A 26913-nucleotide genomic window follows, 5' to 3' on the forward strand; every position below is an offset into this window, starting at 1 on the left:
GTTTCATCGTCAACGGGAAGGTCCAAGGGATACAGTAAACCTGCAGAGGTGCATCGGAATGTAAAACTGGTGACACAGGAAACGCTCAAATCATAGACAGTAGGAAGAATCAGTCTTCCTGTACTTAAGTCGGCATTGTGTCTCTTATATTTATTTCCGAAGAAATTTCTGTGTTTCATCGTGAATGGGAGGACCCAAGGGATATAGTAAACAAGCAGAGGTGCATCGGAAAGTAAAACTGATGATACAGGAAAGGCTCAAAACATAGACAGTAGGGGGACTTAGTCTTCCTGTACTTAAGTCGGCATTGTGTCTCTTATATTTAATTCCGATGCAACTTCTGTGTTTCATCGTCAATGGGAAGTTCTAAGGGATACAGTAAACCTGCACAGGTGCATCGGAATGTAAAACTGATGACACAGGAAACGCTCAAAACATAGACAGTAGGAAGTCTCAGTCTTCCTGTACTTAAGTCGGCATTGTGTCTCTTATATTTAATTTCGATGCAATTTGTGTGTTTCATCGCCAATGGGATGGTCCAGGGGATACTGTAAACCTGCAGATGTGCATCGGAATGTTAAACTGGTGACACAGGAAACGCTCAAAACATTGACTGTAAGAAGACTCTTTTCTTGTACTTAAGTCGACATTGTGTCTCTTATATATAATTCCGATGCAATTTCTGTGTTTCATCGTCAATGGGAAGGTCCAAGGGATACAGTAAACCTGCAGAGGTGCATCAGAATGTAAAACTGGTGACACAGGAAACCCTCAAAACATAGACAGCAGGAAGACTCAGTCTTCCTGTACTTAAGTCGGCATTGTGTCTCCTATATTTAATTCCGGTGCGATTTCTGTGTTTCATCGACAATGGGAAGGTCCAAGGGATACAGTAAACCGGCAGAGGTGCATCGGAATGTAAAACTGGTGACACAGCAAACGCTCAAAACATAGACCGTAAGAAGACTCAGTTTTCTTGTGCTTAAGTCGGCGTTGTGTCTCTAATATTTAATTCCGATGCAATTTCTGTGTTTCATCGTCAATGGGAAGGTCCAAGGGATACAGTAAACCTGCAGAGGCACATCGGAATGTAAAACTGGTGACACAGGCAACGCTCAAAACATAGACAGTAGGAAGACTCAGTCTTCCTGTACTTAAGTCGGCATTGTGTCTCTTATATTTAATTCCGATGCAATTTCTGTGTTTCATCGTCAATGGGAAGGTCCAAGGGATACAGTAAACCTGCAGAGGTGCATCAGAATGTAAAACTGGTGACACAGGAAACGCTCAAAGCATAGACAGAAGGAAGACTCAGTCTTCCTGTACTTAAGTCGGCATTGTGTCTCTTATATTTAATTCCGATGCAATTTCTGTGTTTCATCGTCAATGGGAAGGTCAAAGGGATACAGTAAACCTGCAGAGGTGCATCGGAATCTAAAACTAGTGACACAGGAAACGCTCAAAACATAGACAGTAGGAAAAATCAGTCTTGCTGTACCTAAGTCGGCACTGAGTCTCTTATATTTAATTCCGATGCAATTAATGTGTTTCATCGTCAATGGGAAGGTCCAAGGGATACAGTAAACCTGCAGAGGTGCATCCGAATGTAAAACTGGTGACACAGGAAACGCTCAAAACATAGACAGTAGGAAGTCTCAGTCTTCCTGTACTTAAGTCGGCATTGTGTCTCTTATATTTAATTCAGATGCGTCTTCTGTGTTTCATCGACAATGGGAAGGTGCAAGGGATACAGTAAACCGGCAGAGGTGCATCAGAATGTAAAACTGGTGACACAGGAAACGCTCAAATCATAGACCGTAAAAAGACTGAGTTTTCTTGTACTTAAGCCGGCGTTGTGTCTCTTATATTTAATTCCGATGCAATTTCTGTGTTTCATCGTCAACGGGAAGGTCCAAGGGATACAGTAAACCTGCAGAGGTGCATCGGAATGTAAAACTGGTGACACAGGAAACGCTCAAATCATAGACAGTAGGAAGACTCAGTCTTCCTGTACTTAAGTCGGCATTGTGTCTCTTATATTTATTTCCGAAGAAATTTCTGTGTTTCATCGTGAATGGGAGGACCCAAGGGATATAGTAAACAAGCAGAGGTGCATCGGAAAGTAAAACTGATGATACAGGAAAGGCTCAAAACATAGACAGTAGGGGGACTTAGTCTTCCTGTACTTAAGTCGGCATTGTGTCTCTTATATTTAATTCCGATGCAACTTCTGTGTTTCATCGTCAATGGGAAGTTCTAAGGGATACAGTAAACCTGCACAGGTGCATCGGAATGTAAAACTGATGACACAGGAAACGCTCAAAACATAGACAGTAGGGGGACTTAGTCTTCCTGTACTTAAGTCGGCATTGTGTCTCTTATACTTAATTCCGATGCAATTTCTGTGTTTCATCGTCAATGGGAAGGTCCAAGGTATACAGTAAGCCTGCAGAGGTGCATCGGAATGTAAAACTGGTGACACAGGAAACGCTCAAAACATAGACAGTAGGAAGTCTCAGTCTTCCTGTACTTAAGTCGGCATTGTGTCTCTTATATTTATTTCCGAAGAAATTTCTGTGTTTCATCGTGAATGGGAGGACCCAAGGGATATAGTAAACAAGCAGAGGTGCATCGGAAAGTAAAACTGATGATACAGGAAAGGCTCAAAACATAGACAGTAGGGGGACTTAGTCTTCCTGTACTTAAGTCGGCATTGTGTCTCTTATATTTAATTCCGATGCAATTTCTGTGTTTCATCGTCAATGGGAAGTTCTAAGGGATACAGTAAACCTGCACAGGTGCATCGGAATGTAAAACTGGTGACACAGGAAACGCTCAAAACATAGACAGTAGGAAGTCTCAGTCTTCCTGTAGTTAAGTCGGCATTGTGTCTCTTTAATTCCGATGCGATTTCTGTGTTTCATCGACAATGGGAAGGTGCAAGGGATACAGTAAACCGGCAGAGGTGCATCGGAATGTAAAACTGGTGACACAGGAAACGCTCAAAACATAGACCGTAAAAAGACTCAGTTTTCTTGTACTTAAGTCGGCGTTGTGTCTCTTATATTTAATTCCGATGCAATTTCTGTGTTTCATCGTCAATGGGAAGGTCCAAGGGATACAGTAAACCTGCAGAGGTGCATCACAATGTAAAACTGGTGACACAGGAAACGCTCAAAAAATAGACAGTAGGAAGACTCAGTCTTCCTGTACTTAAGTCGGCATTGTGATCTTATATTTAATTCCGATGCAATTTCTGTGTTTCATCGTCAATGGGAAGGTCCAAGGGATACAATAAACCTGCAGAGGTGCATCGGAATCTAAAACTAGTGACACAGGAAACGCTCAAAACATAGACAGTAGGAAAAATCAGTCTTGCTGTACTTAAGTCGGCATTGAGTCTCTTATATTTAATTCCGATGCAATATCTGTGTTTCATCGTCAATGGGAAGGTCCAAGGGATACAGTAAACCTGCAGAGGTGCATCCGAATGTAAAACTGGTGACACAGGAAACGCTCAAAACATAGACAGTAGGAAGTCTCAGTCTTCCAGTACTTAAGTCGGCATTGTGTCTCTTATATTTAATTCAGATGCGACTTCTGTGTTTCATCGACAATGGGAAGGTGCAAGGGATACAGTAAACCGGCAGAGGTGCATCAGAATGTAAAACTGGTGACACAGGAAACGCTCAAAGCATAGACCGTAAAAAGACTCAGTTTTCTTGTACTTAAGTCGGCGTTGTGTCTCTTATATTTAATTCCGATGCAATTTCTGTGTTTCATCGTCAATGGGAAGGTCCAAGGGATACAGTAAACCTGCAGAGGTGCATCGGAATGTAAAACTGGTGACACAGGAAACGCTCAAATCATAGACAGTAGGAAGACTCAGTCTTCCTGTACTTAAGTCGGCATTGTGTCTCTTATATTTATTTCCGATGAAATTTCTGTGTTTCATCGTGAATGGGAAGACCCAAGGGATATAGTAAACAAGCAGAGGGGCATCGGAAAGTAAAACTGATGATACAGGAAAGGCTCAAATCATAGACAGTAGGGGGACTTAGTCTTCCTGTACTTAAGTCGGCATTGTGTCTCTTATATTTAATTCCGATGCAATTTCTGTGTTTCATCGTCAATGGGAAGGTCCAGGTGATACAGTAAACCTGCAGATGTGCATCAGAATGTAAAACTGGTGACACAGGAAACGCTCAAAACACAGACTGTAAGAAGACTCTTTTCTTGTACTTAAGTCGGCATTGTGTGTCTTATATTTAATTCCGATGCAATTTCTGTGTTTCATCGTCAATGGGAAGGTCCAAGGGATACAATAAACCTGCAGAGGTGCATCGGAATCTAAAACTAGTGACACAGGAAACGCTCAAAACATAGACAGTAGGAAAAATCAGTCTTGCTGTACCTAAGTCGGCACTGAGTCTCTTATATTTAATTCCGATGCAATTTCTGTGTTTCATCGTCAATGGGAAGGTCCAAGGGATACAGTAAACCTGCAGAGGTGCATCCGAATGTAAAACTGGTGACACAGGAAACGCTCAAATCATAGACAGTAGGAAGACTCAGTCTTCCTGTACTTAAGTCGGCATTGTGTCTCTTATATTTATTTCCGAAGAAATTTCTGTGTTTCATCGTGAATGGGAGGACCCAAGGGATATAGTAAAAAAGCAGAGGTGCATCGGAAAGTAAAACTGATGATACAGGAAAGGCTCAAAACATAGACAGTAGGGGGACTTAGTCTTCCTGTACTTAAGTCGGCATTGTGTCTCTTATATTTAATTCCGATGCAATTTCTGTGTTTCATCGTCAATGGGAAGTTCTAAGGGATACAGTAAACCTGCACAGGTGCATCGGAATGTAAAACTGATGACACAGGAAACGCTCAAAACATAGACAGTAGGGGGACTTAGTCTTCCTGTACTTAAGTCGGCATTGTGTCTCTTATACTTAATTCCGATGCAATTTCTGTGTTTCATCGTCAATGGGAAGGTCCAAGGGATACAGTAAGCCTGCAGAGGTGCATCGGAATGTAAAACTGGTGACACAGGAAACGCTCAAAACATAGACAGTAGGAAGTCTCAGTCTTCCTGTAGTTAAGTCGGCATTGTGTCTCTTATATTTAATTCCGATGCGATTTCTGTGTTTCATCGACAATGGGAAGGTGCAAGGGATACAGTAAACCTGCAGAGGTGCATCGGAATGTAAAACTGGTGACACAGGAAACGCTCAAAACATAGACCGTAAAAAGACTCAGTTTTCTTGTACTTAAGTCGGCGTTGTGTCTCTTATATTTAATTCCGATGCAATTTCTGTGTTTCATCGTCAATGGGAAGGTCCAAGGGATACAGTAAACCTGCAGAGGTGCATCACAATGTAAAACTGGTGACACAGGAAACGCTCAAAAAATAGACAGTAGGAAGACTCAGTCTTCCTGTACTGAAGTCGGCATTGTGTCTCTTATATTTAATTCCGATGCAATTTGTGTGTTTCATCGCCAATGGGATGGTCCAGGGGATACTGTAAACCTGCAGATGTGCATCGGAATGTTAAACTGGTGACACAGGAAACGCTCAAAACATTGACTGTAAGAAGACTCTTTTCTTGTACTTAAGTCGACATTGTGTCTCTTATATATAATTCCGATGCAATTTCTGTGTTTCATCGTCAATGGGAAGGTCCAAGGGATACAGTAAACCTGCAGAGGTGCATCAGAATGTAAAACTGGTGACACAGGAAACGCTCAAAACATAGACAGTAGGAAGCCTCAGTCTTCCTGTACTTAAGTCGTCATTGTGTCTCTTATATTTAATTCCGATGCGATTTCTGTGTTTCATCGACAATGGTAAGGTGCAAGGGATACAGTAAACCGGCAGAGGTGCATCGGAATGTAAAACTGGTGACACAGGAAACGCTCAAAACATAGACCGTAAAAAGACTCAGTTTTCTTGTACTTAAGTCGGCGTTGTGTCTCTTATATTTAATTCCGATGCGATTTCTGTGTTTCATCGACAAGGGAAGGTCCAATGGATTCAGTAAACCTGCAGAGGTGCATCGGAATGTGAAACTGGCGACACAGGAAACGCTCAAAACATAGACAGTAGGAAGACTCATTCTTCCTGTACTTATGTCGGCATTGTGTCTCTTATATTTAATTCGATGCGATTTCTGTGTTTCATCGACAATGGGAAGGTCCAAGGGATACAGTAAATCGGCAGGGGTGCATCGGAATGTAAAACTGGTGACACAGGAAACGCTCAAAACATCGACCGTAAGAAGACTCAGTTTTCTTGTACTTAAGTCGGCATTGTGTCTCTTATATTTAATTCCGATGCAATTTCTGTGTTTCAACGTCAATGGGAAGCTCCAAGGGATACAGTAAACCTGCAGAGGTGCATCGGAATGTAAAACTGGTGACACAGGATACGCTCAAAACAGAAGGCTCAGTCTTCCTGTTCTTATGTCGGCATTGGGTCTCTTATATATAATTCCGATGCAATTTATGTGTTTCATCGTCAATGGGAAGGTCCAAGGGATACAGTAAACCTGCAGAGGTGCATCAGAATGTAAAACTGGTGACACAGGAAACCCTCAAAACATAGACAGCAGGAAGACTCAGTCTTCCTGTACTTAAGTCGGCATTGTGTCTCCTATATTTAATTCCGGTGCGATTTCTGTGTTTCATCGACAATGGGAAGGTCCAAGGGATACAGTAAACGGGCAGAGGTGCATCGGAATGTAAAACTGGTGACACAGCAAACGCTCAAAACATAGACCGTAAGAAGACTCAGTTTTCTTGTGCTTAAGTCGGCGTTGTGTCTCTAATATTTAATTCCGATGCAATTTCTGTGTTTCATCGTCAATGGGAAGGTCCAATGGATACAGTAAACCTGCAGAGGCACATCGGAATGTAAAACTGGTGACACAGGAAACGCTCAAAACATAGACAGTAGGAAGACTCAGTCTTCCTGTACTTAAGTCGGCATTGTGTCTCTTATATTTAATTCCGATGCAATTTCTGTGTTTCATCGTCAATGGGAAGGTCCAAGGGATACAGTAAACCTGCAGAGGTGCATCAGAATGTAAAACTGGTGACACAGGAAACGCTCAAAGCATAGACAGAAGGAAGACTCAGTCTTCCTGTACTTAAGTCGGCATTGTGTCTCTTATATTTAATTCCGATGCAATTTCTGTGTTTCGTCGTCAATGGGAAGGTCCAAGGGATACAATAAACCTGCAGAGGTGCATCGGAATCTAAAACTAGTGACACAGGAAACGCTCAAAACATAGACAGTAGGAAAAATCAGTCTTGCTGTACCTAAGTCGGCACTGAGTCTCTTATATTTAATTCCGATGCAATTAATGTGTTTCATCGTCAATGGGAAGGTCCAAGGGATACAGTAAACCTGCAGAGGTGCATCCGAATGTAAAACTGGTGACACAGGAAACGCTCAAAACATAGACAGTAGGAAGTCTCAGTCTTCCTGTACTTAAGTCGGCATTGTGTCTCTTATATTTAATTCAGATGCGTCTTCTGTGTTTCATCGACAATGGGAAGGTGCAAGGGATACAGTAAACCGGCAGAGGTGCATCAGAATGTAAAACTGGTGACACAGGAAACGCTCAAATCATAGACCGTAAAAAGACTGAGTTTTCTTGTACTTAAGCCGGCGTTGTGTCTCTTATATTTAATTCCGATGCAATTTCTGTGTTTCATCGTCAATGGGAAGGTCCAAGGGATACAGTAAACCTGCAGAGGTGCATCGGAATGTAAAACTGGTGACACAGGAAACGCTAAAATCATAGACAGTAGGAAGACTCAGTCTTCCTGTACTTAAGTCGGCATTGTGTCTCTTATATTTATTTCCGAAGAAATTTCTGTGTTTCATCGTGAATGGGAGGACCCAAGGGATATAGTAAACAAGCAGAGGTGCATCGGAAAGTAAAACTGATGATACAGGAAAGGCTCAAAACATAGACAGTAGGGGGACTTAGTCTTCCTGTACTTATGTCGGCATTGTGTCTCTTATATTTAATTCCGATGCAATTTCTGTGTTTCATCGTCAATGGGAAGTTCTAAGGGATACAGTAAACCTGCACAGGTGCATCGGAATGTAAAACTGATGACACAGGAAACGCTCAAAACATAGACAGTAGGGGGACTTAGTCTTTATTGTACTTAAGTCGGCATTGTGTCTCTTATACTTAATTCCGATGCAATTTCTGTGTTTCATCGTCAATGGGAAGGTCCAAGGGATACAGTAAGCCTGCAGAGGTGCATCGGAATGTAAAACTGGTGACACAGGAAACGCTCAAAACATAGACCGTAAAAAGACTCAGTTTTCTTGTACTTAAGTCGGCGTTGTGTCTCTTATATTTAATTCCGATGCAATTTCTGTGTTTCATCGTCAATGGGAAGGTCCAAGGGATACAGTAAACCTGCAGAGGTGCATCACAATGTAAAACTGGTGACACAGGAAACGCTCAAAAAATAGACAGTAGGAAGACTCAGTCTTCCTGTACGTAAGTCGGCATTGTGTCTCTTATATTTAATTCCGATGCAATTTCTGTGTTTCATCGTCAATGGGAAGGTCCAAGGGATACAATAAACCTGCAGAGGTGCATCGGAATCTAAAACTAGTGACACAGGAAACGCTCAAAACATAGACAGTAGGAAAAATCAGTCTTGCTGTACTTAAGTCGGCATTGACTCTCTTATATTTAATTCCGATGCAATTTCTGTGTTTCATCGTCAATGGGAAGGTCCAAGGGATACAGTAAACCTGCAGAGGTGCATCCGAATGTAAAACTGGTGACACAGGAAACGCTCAAAACATAGACAGTAGGAAGTCTCAGTCTTCCTGTACTTAAGTCGGCATTGTGTCTCTTATATTTAATTCAGATGCGACTTCTGTGTTTCATCGACAATGGGAAGGTGCAAGGGATACAGTAAACCGGCAGAGGTGCATCAGAATGTAAAACTGGTGACACAGGAAACGCTCAAAACATAGACCGTAAAAAGACTCAGTTTTCTTGTACTTAAGTCGGCGTTGTGGCTCTTATATTTAATTCCGATGCAATTTCTGTGATTCATCGTCAATGGGAAGGTCCAAGGGATACAGTAAACCTGCAGAGGTGCATCGGAATGTAAAACTGGTGACACAGGAAACGCTCAAATCATAGACAGTAGGAAGGCTCAGTCTTCCTGTACTTAAGTCGGCATTGTGTCTCTTATATTTATTTCCGATGAAATTTCTGTGTTTCATCGTGAATGGGAAGACCCAAGGGATATAGTAAACAAGCAGAGGGGCATCGGAAAGTAAAACTGATGATACAGGAAAGGCTCAAAACATAGACAGTAGGGGGACTTAGTCTTCCTGCACTTAAGTCGGCATTGTGTCTCTTATATTTAATTCCGATGCAATTTCTGTGTTTCATCGTCAATGGGAAGGTCCAGGTGATACAGTAAACCTGCAGATGTGCATCAGAATGTGAAACTGGTGACACAGGAAACGTTCAAAACACAGACTGTAAGAAGACTCTTTTCTTGTACTTAAGTCGGCATTGTGTGTCTTATATTTAATTCCGATGCAATTTCTGTGTTTCATCGTCAATGGGAAGGTCCAAGGGATACAATAAACCTGCAGAGGTGCATCGGAATCTAAAACTAGTGACACAGGAAACGCTCAAAACATAGACAGTAGGAAAAATCAGTCTTGCTGTACCTAAGTCGGCACTGAGTCTCTTATATTTAATTCCGATGCAATTTCTGTGTTTCATCGTCAATGGGAAGGTCCAAGGGATACAGTAAACCTGCAGAGGTGCATCCGAATGTAAAACTGGTGACACAGGAAACGCTCAAAACATAGACAGTAGGAAGTCTCAGTCTTCCTGTACTTAAGTCGGCATTGTGTCTCTTATATTTAATTCAGATGCGTCTTCTGTGTTTCATCGACAATGGGAAGGTGCAAGGGATACAGTAAACCGGCAGAGGTGCATCAGAATGTAAAACTGGTGACACAGGAAACGCTCAAATCATAGACCGTAAAAAGACTGAGTTTTCTTGTACTTAAGCCGGCGTTGAGTCTCTTATATTTAATTCCGATGCAATTTCTGTGTTTCATCGTCAATGGGAAGGTCCAAGGGATACAGTAAACCTGCAGAGGTGCATCGGAATGTAAAACTGGTGACACAGGAAACGCTCAAATCATAGACAGTAGGAAGACTCAGTCTTCCTGTACTTAAGTCGGCATTGTGTCTCTTATATTTATTTCCGAAGAAATTTCTGTGTTTCATCGTGAATGGGAGGACCCAAGGGATATAGTAAACAAGCAGAGGTGCATCGGAAAGTAAAACTGATGATACAGGAAAGGCTCAAAACATAGACAGTAGGGGGACTTAGTCTTCCTGTACTTAAGTCGGCATTGTGTCTCTTATATTTAATTCCGATGCAATTTCTGTGTTTCATCGTCAATGGGAAGTTCTAAGGGATACAGTAAACCTGCACAGGTGCATCGGAATGTAAAACTGATGACACAGGAAACGCTCAAAACATAGACAGTAGGGGGACTTAGTCTTCCTGTACTTAAGTCGGCATCGTGTCTCTTATACTTAATTCCGATGCAATTTCTGTGTTTCATCGTCAATGGGAAGGTCCAAGGGATACAGTAAGCCTGCAGAGGTGCATCGGAATGTAAAACTGGTGACACAGGAAACGCTCAAAACATAGACAGTAGGAAGTCTCAGTCTTCCTGTAGTTAAGTCGGCATTGTGTCTCTTATATTTAATTCCGATGCGATTTCTGTGTTTCATCGACAATGGGAAGGTGCAAGGGATACAGTAAACCGGCAGAGGTGCATCGGAATGTAAAACTGGTGACACAGGAAACGCTCAAAACATAGACCGTAAAAAGACTCAGTTTTCTTGTACTTAAGTCGGCGTTGTGTCTCTTATATTTAATTCCGATGCAATTTCTGTGTTTCATCGTCAATGGGAAGGTCCAAGGGATACAGTAAACCTGCAGAGGTGCATCACAATGTAAAACTGGTGACACAGGAAACGCTCAAAAAATAGACAGTAGGAAGACTCAGTCTTCCTGTACTTAAGTCGGCATTGTGTCTCTTATATTTAATTCCGATGCAATTTCTGTGTTTCATCGTCAATGGGAAGGTCCAAGGGATACAATAAACCTACAGAGGTGCATCGGAATCTAAAACTAGTGACACAGGAAGGGCTCAAAACATAGACAGTAGGAAAAATCAGTCTTGCTGTACTTATGTCGGCATTGAGTCTCTTATATTTAATTCCGATGCAATTTCTGTGTTTCATCGTCAATGGGAAGGTCCAAGGGATACAGTAAACCTGCAGAGGTGCATCCGAATTTAAAACTGGTGACACAGGAAACGCTCAAAACATAGACAGTAGGAAGTCTCAGTCTTCCTGTACTTAAGTCGGCATTGTGTCTCTTATATTTAATTCAGATGCGACTTCTATGTTTCATCGACAATGGGAAGGTGCAAGGGATACAGTAAACCAGCAGAGTTGCTTCGGAATGTAAAACTGGTGACACAGGAAACGCTCAAAACATAGACCGTAAAAAGACTCAGTTTTCTTGTACTTAAGTCGGCGTTGTGTCTCTTATATTTAATTCCGATGCATTTTCTGTGTTTCATCGTCAATGGGAAGGTACAACGGATACAGTAAACCTGAAGAGGTGCATCGGAATGTAAAACTTGTGACAAAGGAAACGCTCAACACATTGATCGTAAGAAGACTGTTTTCTGGTACTTAAGCCGGCATTGTGTCTCTTATAATTAATTCCGGTGCAATTTCTGTGTTTCATCGTCACTGTGAAGGTCCAAGGGATACAGTAAACCTGAAGAGGTGCATCGGAATGTAAAACTAGTGAGACAGGAAACGCTCAACACATTGACCGTAAGAAGACTGTTTTCTGGTACTTAAGTCAGCATTGTGTCTCTTATATTTAATTCCGATGCGATTTCTGTGTTTCATCGACAATGGGAAGGTCCAATGGATACAGTAAACCTGCAGAGGTGCATCGGAATGTAAAACTGGTGACACAGGAAACGCTCAAAACATAGACAGTAGGAAGACTCAGTCTTCCTGTACTTAAGTCGGCATTGTGTCTCTTATATTTAATTCGATGCGATTTCTGTGTTTCATCGACAATGGGAAGGTCCAAGGGATACAGTAAACCTGCAGAAGTGCATCAGAATATAAAACTGGTGACACAGGAAACGCTCAAACATAGACAGTAGGAAGACTCAGTCTTCCTGTACTTAAGTAGGCATTGTGTCTCTAGTATTTGATTCCGATGCAATTTCTGTGTTTCATCGTCAATGGGAAGGAACAAGGGATACAGTAAACCTGAAGAGGTGCATCGGAATGTAAAACTGGTGACACAGGAAACGCTCAAAACATAGACAGAAGGAAGACTCAGTCGTCCTGTACTTAAGTCGGCATTGTGTCTCTTATATTTAATTCGATGCGAGTTCTGTGTTTCATCGACAATGGGAAGGTCCAAGGGATACAGTATATCAGCAGGGGTGCATCGGAATGTAAAACTGGTGACACAGGAAACGCTCAAAACATCGACCGTAAGAAGACTCAGTTTTCTTGTACTTAAGTCGGCATTGTTCCTATTATATTTATTTCCGATTAAATTTCTGTGTTTCATCGTGAATGGGAAGGTCCAAGGGATATAGTAAACATGCAGAGGTGCATCGGAAAGTAAAACTGATGACACAGGAAACGCTCAAAACATAGACAGTAGGAAGACTTAGTCTTCCTGTACTTAAGTCGGAATTGTGTCTCTTATATTTAATTCCGATGCAATTTCTGTGTTTCATCGTCAATGGGAAGGTCCAAGGGATACAGTAAACCTGCAGAGGTGCATCAGAATGTAAAACTGGTGACACAGGAAACGCTCAAAACATAGACTTTAGGAAGACTCAGTCTTCCTGTACTTAAGTCGGCATTGTGTCTCTTATATTTAATTCCGATGCGATTTCTGTGTTTCATCGACAATGGGAAGGTGCAAGGGATACAGTAAACCGGCAGAGGTGCATAGGAATGTAAAACTGGTGACACAGGAAACGCTCAAAACATAGACCGTAAAAAGACTCAGTTTTCTTGTACTTAAGTCGGCGTTGTGTCTCTTATATTTAATTCCAATGCAATTTCTGTGTTTCATCGTCAATGGGAAGGTCAAAGGGATACAGTAAACCTGCAGAGGTGCCTCGGAATGTAAAACTGATGACACAGGAAACGCTCAAAGCATAGACAGTAGGAAGAATCAGTCTTCCTGTACTTAAGTCGTCATTGTGTCTCTTATATTTAATTCCAATGCAATTTCTGTGTTTCATCGTCAATGGGAAGGTCAAAGGGATACAGTAAACCTGCAGAGGTGCATCGGAATGTAAAACTAGTGACACAGGAAACGCTCAAAACATAGACAGTAGGAAGACTCAGTCTTCCTGTTCTTATGTCGGCATTGTGTCTCTTATATTTAATTCCAATGCAATTTCTGTGTTTCATCGTCAATGGGAAGGTCAAAGGGATACAGTAAACCTGCAGAGGTGCATCGGAATGTAAAACTGGTGACACAGGAAACGCTCAAAACACAGACAGTAGGAAGACTCAGTCTTCCTGTACTTAAGTCGTCATTGTGCCTCTTATATTTAATTCCGATGCAATTTCTGTTTTCCATCGCCAATGGGAAGGTCCAAGGGATACAGTAAACCTGCAGAGGTGCATCCGAATGTAAAACTGGTGACACAGGAAACGCTCAAAACATAGACAGTAGGAAGTCTCAGTCTTCCTGTACTTAAGTCGGCATTGTGTCTCTTATATTTAATTCAGATGCGTCTTCTGTGTTTCATCGACAATGGGAAGGTGCAAGGGATACAGTAAACCGGCAGAGGTGCATCAGAATGTAAAACTGGTGACACAGGAAACGCTCAAATCATAGACCGTAAAAAGACTGAGTTTTGTTGTACTTAAGCCGGCGTTGTGTCTCTTATATTTAATTCCGATGCAATTTCTGTGTTTCATCGTCAATGGGAAGGTCCAAGGGATACAGTAAACCTGCAGAGGTGCATCGGAATGTAAAACTGGTGACACAGGAAACGCTCAAATCATAGACAGTAGGAAGACTCAGTCTTCCTGTACTTAAGTCGGCATTGTGTCTCTTATATTTATTTCCGAAGAAATTTCTGTGTTTCATCGTGAATGGGAGGACCCAAGGGATATAGTAAACAAGCAGAGGTGCATCGGAAAGTAAAACTGATGATACAGGAAAGGCTCAAAACATAGACAGTAGGGGGACTTAGTCTTCCTGTACTTAAGTCGGCATTGTGTCTCTTATATTTAATTCCGATGCAATTTCTGTGTTTCATCGTCAATGGGAAGTTCTAAGGGATACAGTAAACCTGCACAGGTGCATCGGAATGTAAAACTGATGACACAGGAAACGCTCAAAACATAGACAGTAGGGGGACTTAGTCTTCCTGTACTTAAGTCGGCATTGTGTCTCTTATACTTAATTCCGATGCAATTTCTGTGTTTCATCGTCAATGGGAAGGTCCAAGGGATACAGTAAGCCTGCAGAGGTGCATCGGAATGTAAAACTGGTGACACAGGAAACGCTCAAAACATAGACAGTAGGAAGTCTCAGTCTTCCTGTAGTTAAGTCGGCATTGTGTCTCTTATATTTAATTCCGATGCGATTTCTGTGTTTCATCGACAATGGGAAGGTGCAAGGGATACAGTAAACCGGCAGAGGTGCATCGGAATGTAAAACTGGTGACACAGGAAACGCTCAAAACATAGACCGTAAAAAGACTCAGTTTTCTTGTACTTAAGTCGGCGTTGTGTCTCTTATATTTAATTCCGATGCAATTTCTGTGTTTCATCGTCAATGGGAAGGTCCAAGGGATACAGTAAACCTGCAGAGGTGCATCACAATGTAAAACTGGTGACACAGGAAACGCTCAAAAAATAGACAGTAGGAAGACTCAGTCTTCCTGTACTTAAGTCGGCATTGTGTCTCTTATATTTAATTCCGATGCAATTTCTGTGTTTCATCGTCAATGGGAAGGTCCAAGGGATACAATAAACCTACAGAGGTGCATCGGAATCTAAAACTAGTGACACAGGAAGGGCTCAAAACATAGACAGTAGGAAAAATCAGTCTTGCTGTACTTATGTCGGCATTGAGTCTCTTATATTTAATTCCGATGCACTTTCTGTGTTTCATCGTCAATGGGAAGGTCCAAGGGATACAGTAAACCTGCAGAGGTGCATCCGAATTTAAAACTGGTGACACAGGAAACGCTCAAAACATAGACAGTAGGAAGTCTCAGTCTTCCTGTACTTAAGTCGGCATTGTGTCTCTTATATTTAATTCAGATGCGACTTCTATGTTTCATCGACAATGGGAAGGTGCAAGGGATACAGTAAACCAGCAGAGTTGCTTCGGAATGTAAAACTGGTGACACAGGAAACGCTCAAAGCATAGACCGTAAAAAGACTCAGTTTTCTTGTACTTAAGTCGGCGTTGTGTCTCTTATATTTAATTCCGATGCATTTTCTGTGTTTCATCGTCAATGGGAAGGTACAACGGATACAGTAAACCTGAAGAGGTGCATCGGAATGTAAAACTTGTGACACAGGAAACGCTCAACACATTGATCGTAAGAAGACTGTTTTCTGGTACTTAAGCCGGCATTGTGTCTCTTATAATTAATTCCGGTGCAATTTCTGTGTTTCATCGTCACTGTGAAGGTCCAAGGGATACAGTAAACCTGAAGAGGTGCATCGGAATGTAAAACTAGTGAGACAGGAAACGCTCAACACATTGACCGTAAGAAGACTGTTTTCTGGTACTTAAGTCAGCATTGTGTCTCTTATATTTAATTCCGATGCGATTTCTGTGTTTCATCGACAATGGGAAGGTCCAATGGATACAGTAAACCTGCAGAGGTGCATCGGAATGTAAAACTGGTGACACAGGAAACGCTCAAAACATAGACAGTAGGAAGACTCAGTCTTCCTGTACTTAAGTCGGCATTGTGTCTCTTATATTTAATTCCATGCGATTTCTGTGTTTCATCGACAATGGGAAGGTCCAAGGGATACAGTAAACCTGCAGAAGTGCATCAGAATATAAAACTGGTGACACAGGAAACGCTCAAACATAGACAGTAGGAAGACTCAGTCTTCCTGTACTTAAGTAGGCATTGTGTCTCTAGTATTTGATTCCGATGCAATTTCTGTGTTTCATCGTCAATGGGAAGGAACAAGGGATACAGTAAACCTGAAGAGGTGCATCGGAATGTAAAACTGGTGACACAGGAAACGCTCAAAACATAGACAGTAGGAAGACTCAGTCGTCCTGTACTTAAGTCGGCATTGTGTCTCTTATATTTAATTCGATGCGAGTTCTGTGTTTCATCGACAATGGGAAGGTCCAAGAATACAGTATATCAGCAGGGGTGCATCGGAATGTAAAACTGGTGACACAGGAAACGCTCAAAACACCGACCGTAAGAAGACTCAGTTTTCTTGTACTTAAGTCGGCATTGTTCCTATTATATTTATTTCCGATTAAATTTCTGTGTTTCATCGTGAATGGGAAGGTCCAAGGGATATAGTAAACATGCAGAGGTGCATCGGAAAGTAAAACTGATGACACAGGAAACGCTCAAAACATAGACAGTAGGAAGACTTAGTCTTCCTGTACTTAAGTCGGAATTGTGTCTCTTATATTTAATTCCGATGCAATTTCTGTGTTTCATCGTCAATGGGAAGGTCCAAGGGATACAGTAAACCTGCAGAGGTGCATCAGAATATAAAACTGGTGACACAGGAAACGCTCAAAACATAGACTTTAGGAAGACTCAGTCTTCCTGTACTTAAGTCGGCATTGTGTCTCTTATATTTAATTCCGATGCGATTTCTGTGTTTCATCGACAATGGGAAGGTGCAAGGGATACAGTAAACCGGCAGAGGTGCATAGGAATGTAAAACTGGTGACACAGGAAACGCTCAAAACATAGACCGTAAAAAGACTCAGTTTTCTTGTACTTAAGTCGGCGTTGTGTCTCTTATATTTAATTCCAATGCAATTTCTGTGTTTCATCGTCAATGGGAAGGTCAAAGGGATACAGTAAACCTGCAGAGGTGCATCGGAATGTAAAACTGGTGACACAGGAAACGCTCAAAACACAGACAGTAGGAAGACTCAGTCTTCCTGTACTTAAGTCGTCATTGTGTCTCTTATATTTAATTCCGATGCAATTTCTGTTTTCCATCGCCAATGGGAAGGTCCAAGGGATACAGTAAACCTGCAGAACAGCATCGGAATGTAAAACTTGTGACACAGGAAACGCTCAACACATTGATCGTAAGAAGACTGTTTTCTGGTAACTAAGTCGGCATTGTGTCTCTTATAATTAATTCCGGTGCAATTACTGTGTTTCATCGTAACTGTGAAGGTCCAAGGGATACAGTAAACCTGAAGAGGTGCATCGGAATGTAAAACTAGTGAGACAGGAAACGCTCAACACATTGACCGTAAGAAGACTCAGTCTTCCTGTACTTAAGTCGGCATTGTGTCTCTTATATTTAATTCGATGCGATTTCTGTGTTTCATCGACAATGGGAAGGTCAAAGGGATACAGTAAACCTGCAGAGGTGCATCGGAATGTAAAACTGGTGACACAGGAAACGCTCAAAACACAGACAGTAGGAAGACTCAGTCTTCCTGTACTTAAGTCGTCATTGTGTCTCTTATATTTAATTCCGATGCAATTTCTGTTTTCCATCGCCAATGGGAAGGTCCAAGGGATACAGTAAACCTGCAGAGGAGCATCGGAATGTAAAACTTGTGACACAGGAAACGCTCAACACATTGATCGTAAGAAGACTGTTTTCTGGTACTTAAGTCGGCATTGTGTCTCTTATAATTAATTCCGGTGCAATTTCTGTGTTTCATCGTAACTGTGAAGGTCCAAGGGATACAGTAAACCTGAAGAGGTGCATCGGAATGTAAAACTGGTGACACAGGAAACGCTCAAAACATAGACAGTAGGAAGACTCAGTCTTCCTGTACTTAAGTCGGCATTGTGTCTCTTATATTTAATTCGATGCGATTTCTGTGTTTCATCGACAATGGGAAGGTCCAAGAGATACAGTAAACCTCCAGAAGTGCATCAGAATGTAAAACTGGTGACACAGGAAACGCTCAAAACATAGACAGTAGGAAGACTCAGTCTTCCTGTACTTAAGTAGGCATTGTGTCTCTTATATTTAATTCCGATGCAATTTCTGTGTTTCATCGTCAATGGGAAGGAACAAGGGATACAGTAAAACTGAAGAGGTGCATCGGAATGTAAAACTGGTGACACAGGAAACGCTCAAAACATAGACAGTAGGAAGACTCAGTCTTCCTGTACTTAAGTCGGCATTGTGTCTCTTATATTTAACTCCGACGCTATTTCTGTGTTTCATCGTCACTGTGATGGTCCAAGGGATACAGTAAACCTGCAGAGGTGCATCGGTATGTAAAACTGGTGACACTGGATACGCTCAAAACATAGAGAGTATTAAGACTCAGTCTTCCTGTTCTTATGTCGGCATTGTGTCTCTTATATTTAATTCCGATGCAATTTCTGTGTTTCATCGTCAATGGGAAGGTCCAAGGGATACAGTAAACCTGCAGAGGTGCATCAGAATGTAAAACTGGTGACACAGGAAACGCTCAAAACATAGACAGTAGGAAGACTCAGTCTTCCTGTACTTAAGTCGGCATTGTGTCTCTTATATTTAATTCCGATGCAATTTCTGTGTTTCATCGTCAATGGGAAGGTCCAAGGGATACAGTATACCTGCAGAGGTGCATCAGAATGTAAAACTGGTGACACAGGAAACGCTCAAAAAATAGACAGTAGGAAGACTCAGTCTTCCTGTACTTAAGTCTGCATTGTGTCTCTTATATTTATTTCCGATGAAATTTCTGTGTTTCTTCGTGAATGGGAAGATCCGAGGGATATAGTAAACAAGCAGAGGTGCATCGGAAAGTAAAACTGATGACACAGGAAACGCTCAAAGCATACACATTAGGAAGACTTAGTCTTCCTGTACTTAAGTCGGCATTGTGTCTCTTATATTTAATTCCGATGCAATTTCTATTTTCCATCGTCAATGGGAAGGTCCAAGGGATACAGTAAACCTGCAGAGGTGCATCGGAATGTAAAACTGATGACACAGGAAACGCTCAAATCATAGACAGTAGGAAGACTCAGTCTTCCTGTACTTAAGTCTGCATTGTGTCTCTTATATTTAATTCCGATGGAATTTCGTTGTTTCATCGTCAATGGGAAGTTATAAAGGATACAGTAAGGCTGCACAGGTGCATCGGAATGTAAAACTGATGACACAGGAAACGCTCAAAACATAGACAGTAGGGAGACTTAATCTTCCTGTACTTAAGTCAGCATTGTGTCTCTTATTTTTAATTCCGATGCAATTTCTGTGTTTCATCGTCAATGGGAAGGTCCAAGGGATACAGTAAACCTGCAGAGGCGCAATGGAATTTAAACCTGGTGACACAGGAAACGCTCAAAACATACACCGTAAGAAGACACAGTTTTCATGTACTTAAATCGGCGTTGTGTCTCTTATATATAATTCCGATGCAATTTCTGATTTTCATCGTCAATGGGAAGGTCCAAGGGATACAGTAAACCTGCAGAGGTGCATCGGAATGTGAAACTGATGACACAGGAAACGCTCAAATCATAGACAGTAGGAAGACTCAGTCTTCCTGTACATGAGTCGGCATTGTGTCTCTTATATTTAATTGCGATGCAATTTCTTTGTTTCCTCGTGAATGGGAAGGTCCAAGGGATAAAGTAAACCTGCAGATGTGCATCGGAATGTAAAACTGGTGACACGGGAAACGCTCAAATCATTGACTGTAAGAAGACTCTTTTCTTGTACTTAAGTCGGCATTGTGTCTCTTATATTTATTTCCGATTAAATTTCTGTGTTTCATCGTGAATGGGAAGGTCCAAGGGATATAGTAAACATGCAGAGGTGCATCGGAAAGTAAAACTGATGACACAGGAAACGCTCAAAACATAGACAGTAGGGAGATTTAGTCATCCTGTACTTAAGTCGGCATTGTGTATCTTATATTTAAATCCGATGCAATTTCTGTTTTTCATCGTCAATGGGAAGGTCCAAGGGATACAATAAACCTGCAGAGGTGCATCCGAATGTAAAACTGGTGACTCAGGAAACGCTCAAATCATAGACAGTAGGAAGACTCAGTCTTCCTGTACTTAAGACGGCATTGTGACTCTTATATTTAATTCCGATGCGATTTCTGTGTTTCATCGACAATGGGAAGGTCCAAGGGATATAGTAAACCTGCAGAAGTGAATCGCAATGTAAAACTGGTGACACAGGAAACGCTCAAAATATAGACTGTAGGAAGACTCAGTCTTCCTGTACTTAAGTCGTCATTGTGTCTCTTATATTTAATTCCGATGCAATTTCTGTTTTCCATCGCCAATGGGAAGGTCCAAGGGATACAGTAAACCCGAAGAGGTGCATCGGAATGTAAAACTAGTGAGACAGGAAACGCTCAAAATATAGACAGTAGGAAGCCTCAGTCTTCCTGTACTTACGTGGGCATTGTGTTTCGTATATTTAATTCCGATGCGATTTCTGTGTTTCATCGACAATGGGAAGGTCCAATGGATATAGTAAACCTGCAGAGGTGCATCGGAATGTAAAACTAGTGAGACAGGAAACGCTCAAAACATAGACAGTAGGAAGCCTCAGTCTTCCTGTACTTAAGTCGGCATTGTGTCTCTTATATTTAATTCGATGCGATTTCTGTGTTTCATCGACAATGGGAAGGTCCAAGGGATACAGTAAACCTGCAGAGGTGAATCGGAATGTGAAACTGGTGACAGAGGAAACGCTCAAAACATAGACAGTAGGAAGACTCAGTCTTCCTGTACTGAAGTCGGCATTGTGTCTCTTATATTTAATTTCGATGCAATTTGTGTGTTTCATCGCCAATGGGAAGGTCCAAGGGATACAGTAAACATGCAGAGGTGCATCGGAATGTAAAACTGGTGACACAGGATACGCTCAAAACATTGACCGTAAGAAGACTGTTTTCTGGTACTTAAGTCGACATTGTGTCTCTTATATTTAATTCCGATGCAATTTCTGTGTTTCATCGTCACTGTGAAGGTCCAAGTGATACAGTAAACCTGTAGAGGTGCGTCAGAATGTAAAACTGGTGACACAGGAAACGCTCAAATTATAGACAGTAGGAAGACTCAGTCTTCCTGTACTTAAGTCGGCATTGTGTCTCTTATATTTAATTCCGATGCAATTTCTGTGTTTCATCGTCAATGGGAAGGTGCAAGGGACACAGTAAACCGGCAGAGGTGCATCGGAATGTGAAACTGGTGACACAGGAAACGCTCAAAACATAGACCGTAAAAAGACTCAGTTTTCTTGTACTAAAGTCGGCGTTGTGTCTCTTATATTTAATTCCGATGCATTTTCTGTGTTTCATCGTCAATGGGATGGTCCAATGGATACAGTAAACCTGCAGAGGTCCATTTGAATGTAAAACTGGTGACACAGGAAACGCTCAAACATAGACAGTAGGAACACTCAGTCTTCCTGTACTTAAGTCGGCATTGTGTCTCTTATATTTAATTTCGATGCAATTTGTGTGTTTCAACGCCAATGGGATGGTCCAGGGGATACAGTAAACCTGCAGATGTGCATCGGAATGTAAAACTGGTGACACAGGAAACGCTCAAATTATAGACAGTAGGAAGACTCAGTCTTCCTGTACTTAAGTCGGCATTGTGTCTCTTATATTTAATTCAGATGCAATTTCTCCGTTTCATCGTCAATGGGAAGTTCCAAGGGATACAGTAAACCTGCAGAGTTGCATCAGAATGTAAAACTGGTGACACAGGAAACGCTCAAAACATAGACAGTAGGAAGACTCAGTCTTCCTGTACTTAAGTCGGCATTGTGTCTCTTATATTTAATTCCGATGCAATTTCTGTGTTTCATCGTCAATGGGAAGGTCCAAGGGATACAGTAAACCTGAAGAGGTGCATCGGAATGTAAAACTAGTGAGACAGGATATGCTCAAAACATTGACCGTAAGAAGACTGTTTTCTGGTACTTAAGTCGGCATTGTGTCTCTTACATTTAATTCCGATGCGATTTCTGTGTTTCATCGACAATGGGAAGGTCCAATGGATACAGTAAACCTGCAGAGGTGAATCGGAATGTAAAGCTGGTGACACAGGAAACGCTCAAAACATAGACTTTAGGAAGACTCAGTCTTCCTGTACTTATTTTTTTTTTATTTATTTATTTATTGTTCCGTGGGACCAAATTAAGGAGAAATCTCCATGGTCATGGAACGAGTCAATACATGAAATTATAACACGATATTAGAAACAGATAAAATGAAATATAGAAAAAAAAACATATTCAGGTGACAAGTCATAAGTTTAAATGAAGACAATCAACAATGTAACACTGGAATTTGCTTAATTTTTTAGCTCTTCCAGGAGCTCCTCGACAGAATAGAAGGAGTGAGCCATGAGGAAACTCTTCAGTTTAGACTTAAAAGAGTTTGGGCTACTGCTAAGATTTTTGAGTTCTTGTGGTAGCTTATTGAAAATGGATGCAGCAGAATACTGCACTCCTTTCTGCACAAGAGTCAAGGAACTGCATTCTACATGCAGATTTGATTTCTGCCTAGTATTAACTGAGTGAAAGCTGCTAACTCTTGGAAATAGGCTAATATTGCTAACAATAAACGACATTAAAGAAAATATATACTGTGAGGGCAATGTCAGAATTCCCAGATTTTTGAATAGGGGTCGACAAGAGGTTCTCGAACTTACACCACATATAGTTCGAACAGCTCGTTTTTGAGCCAAAAATACCCTTTTTGAATCAGAAGAATTACCCCAAAAAATAATACCATACGACATAAGCGTATGAAAATATGCGAAGTAGACTACTTTTCGTGTTGAAGTGTCACTTATTTCAGATACTGTTCTAATGGTAAATAAAGCAGCATTTAGTTTCTGAACAAGATCCTGAACATGGGCTTTCCACAACAGCTTACTATCTATCCGTACGCCTAGGAACTTGAACTGTTCCGTCTCGCTTATAACATGCCCATTCTGTCTGATTAAAATGTCAGTTCTTGTTGAATTGTGAGTTAGAAACTGTAAAAACTGAGTCTTACTGTGATTTAGCATCAAATTATTTTCCACAAGCCACGAACTTATTTCATGAATTAAATTATTTGTTACTGTTTCAATATTACACACAAGATCCTTCACTATCAAGCTGGTGTCATCAGCAAACAGAAATATTTTTGAATCACCTGTAATACTAGAAGGCATATCATTTATATAAATAAGAAACAGCAGTGGCCCCAGCACCGACCCTTGGGGAAAGCCCCACTTAACAGTGCCCCATTGGGACTGAACATCACTACCACTCTCAATATTGCGGATAATTACCCTCTGCTTTCTGTTCTTAAAGTAAGAGGCGAACCAATTGTAAGCTACTCCCCTTACTCCATAATGGTCCAACTTCTGCAGTAATATTTTGTGGTCAACACTGTCAAAAGCCTTCGTTAAATCAAAGAAAACACCTAGCGTTCGCAACCTTTTATTTAATCCGTCGAAAACCTCACAGAGAAAAGAGAATATAGCATTTTCAGTTGTTAAACCATTTCTAAAACCAAACTGAACATTTGACAGCAAATTATGTGAATTTAAATGCTCCAGTAACCTTGTATATACAACCTTCTCGATAACTTTAGCAAACACCGATGGCATAGAAATAGGTCTAAAATTGTCAACATTATCAATGTCTCCCTTTTTATAAAGTGGCTTCACTACCGAGTATTTTAATCGATCAGGAAACCGACCACTCCTAAAGGAAAAGTTACAGATATGGCTAAGTACTGGGCTAACATACATAGAACAATACTTCAGTATTCTGCTAGATACCCCGTCATATCCATGAGAGTTCTTGGTCTTTAGTGATTTAATTATTAACTCAATCTCCCTCTTGTCAGTATCATGGAGGAGCATTTCAGGTAACAGTCTCGGTACACTTTTTTCTAAGAGCGCTATATGATTCCCTGTTGGAATTAGGTTTCTATTTAGTTCACCTGCTATATTCAGAAAGTGATTATTAAATACTGTACATATATGCGACTTATCAGTAACACGGACATTCCCACTACGCACTGATTCTATATCCTCGACCTGTCTCTGCAGACCAGCAACTTCCTTTACGACTGACCATATGGTTTTAATTTTATCCTGAGACTTAGCTATTCTATCTGCATACCACATACTTTTTGCCTTCCTAATAACATTTTTAAGCACCTTACAATACTGTTTGTAATGGGCTGCTGCATTTAGATTTTGACTGTTTCTAACGTTTTGATATAATTGCCACTTTGTTCTACAAGATATTCTTATCCCTCTAGTCAGCCACACAGGCTGCCTGTTTGTGCTAGTACCCTGTTTTAAACGTTGTAACGGAAAGCAACTTTCAAAGAGCATGAGAAAGGTCTTTAGAAAAGCATTATATTAATCGTTTACTGTCTCAGCGCTATAAACATCTTGCCACTCTTGTTCCTTTATAAGGTTTACAAAGGTCTCTACAGCAACCGGATCAGCTTTCCTGAACAGCTGATGACTATATTTAACACGAGTTGCAGCATAAAAATCTTTTAAAGTTAAAATTTGCGCATCATGATCTGAAAGGCCATTCACCTTTTTTCTAACAGAATGCCCTTCTAGTAATGAGGAATTGTGTCTCTTATATTTAATTCCGATGCAATTTCTGTGTTTCAACGTCAATGGGAAGGTCCAAGGGATACAGTAAACCTGAAGAGGTGCATCGGAATGTAAAACTAGTGAGACAGGAAACGCTCAAAACATAGACAGTGAGAAGCCTCAGTCTTCCTGTACTTAAGTCGGCATTGTGTCTCTTATATTTAATTCCGATGCAATTTCTGTGTTTCATCGTCAATGGGAAGGTCCAAGGGATACAGTAAACCTGCAGAGGTGCATCGGAATGTAAAACTGGTGACACAGGAAACGCTCAAAACATAGACAGTAGGAAGACTCAGTCTTCCTGTACTTAAGTCGGCATTGTGCCTCTTATATTTATTTCCGATTAAATTTCTGTGTTTCATCGTGAATGGGAAGGTCCAAGGGATATAGTAAACATGCAGAGGTGCATCGGAAAGTAAAACTGATGACACAGGAAACGCTCAAAACATAGACAGTAGGAAGACTTAGTCTTCCTGTACTTAAGTCGGCATTGTGTCTCTTATATTTAATTCCGATGCAATTTCTGTGTTTCAGCGTCAATGGGAACGTCCAAAAGATACAGTAAACCTGCAGAGGTCCATTGGAATGTAAAACTGGTGACACAGGAAACGCTCAAACATAGACAGTAGGAACACTCAGTCTTCCTGTACTTAAGTCGGCATTGTGTCTCTTATATTTAATTTCGATGCAATTTGTGTGATTCAACGCCAATGGGATGGTCCAGGGGATACAGTAAACCTGCAGATGTGCATCGGAATGTAAAACTGGTGACACAGGAAACGCTCAAAACATTGAAAGTAATAAGACTCTTTTCTTGTACTTAAGTCGGCATTGTGTCTCTTATATTTAATTCCGATGCAATTTCTGTGTTTCATCGTCAATGGGAAGGTCCAAGGGATACAGTAAACCTGCAGAGGTGCATCAGAATGTGAAACTGGTGACACAGGAAACGCTCAAAACATAGACAGTAGGAAGACTCAGTCTTCCTGTACTTAAGTCGGCATTGTGTATCTTATATTTAAATCCGATGCAATTTCTGTTTTTCATCGTCAATGGGAAGGTCCAAGGGATACAGTAAACCTGCAGAGGTGCATCGGAATGTAAACACAGTAACACAGGAAACGCTCAAAACATAGACAGTAGGAAGACTCAGTCTTCCTGTTCTTATGTCGGCATTATGTCTCTTATATTTAATTCCGATGCAATTTCTGTGTTTCATCGTCAATGGGAAGGTCAAAGGGATACAGTAAACCTGCAGAGGTGCATCGGAATGTAAAACTGGTGACACAGGAAACGCTCAAAACATAGACAATAGGAAGACTCAGTCTTCCTGTACTTAAGTCGGCATTGAGTCTCTTATATTTATTTCCGATTAAATTTCTGTGTTTCATCGTGAATGGGAAGGTCCAAGGGATACAGTAAACCTGAAGAGGTGCATCGGAAAGTAAAACTGATGACACAGGAAACGCTCAAAACATAGACAGTAGGGAGACTTAGTCTTCCTGTACTTAAGTCGGCATTGTGTATCTTATATTTAATTCCGATGCAATTTCTGTTTTTCATCGTCAATGGCAAGGTCCAAGGGATACAGTAAACCAGCAGAGGTGCATCAGAATGTAAAACTGGTGCCTCAGGAAACGCTCAAATCATAGACAGTAGGAAGACTCAGTCTTCGTGTACTTAAGACGGCATTGAGACTCTCATATTTAGTTCCGATGCGATTTCTGTGTTTCATCGTCACTGTGAAGGTCCAAGGGATACAGTAAACCTGTAGAGGTGCATCGGAATGTAAAACTGGTGACACAGGATACGCTCAAATTATAGACAGTAGGAAGACTCAGTCTTCCTGTACTTAAGTCGGCATTGTGTCTCTTATATTTAATTCAGATGCAATTTCTCTGTTTCATCGTCAATGGGAAGGTCCAAGGGATACAGTAAACCTGCAGAGTTGCATCAG

The sequence above is a fragment of the Schistocerca nitens genome, chromosome 4 (genome assembly GCF_023898315.1).
Source record: "Schistocerca nitens isolate TAMUIC-IGC-003100 chromosome 4, iqSchNite1.1, whole genome shotgun sequence".
NCBI classification, from domain to species: Eukaryota; Metazoa; Arthropoda; class Insecta; order Orthoptera; family Acrididae; genus Schistocerca; species Schistocerca nitens.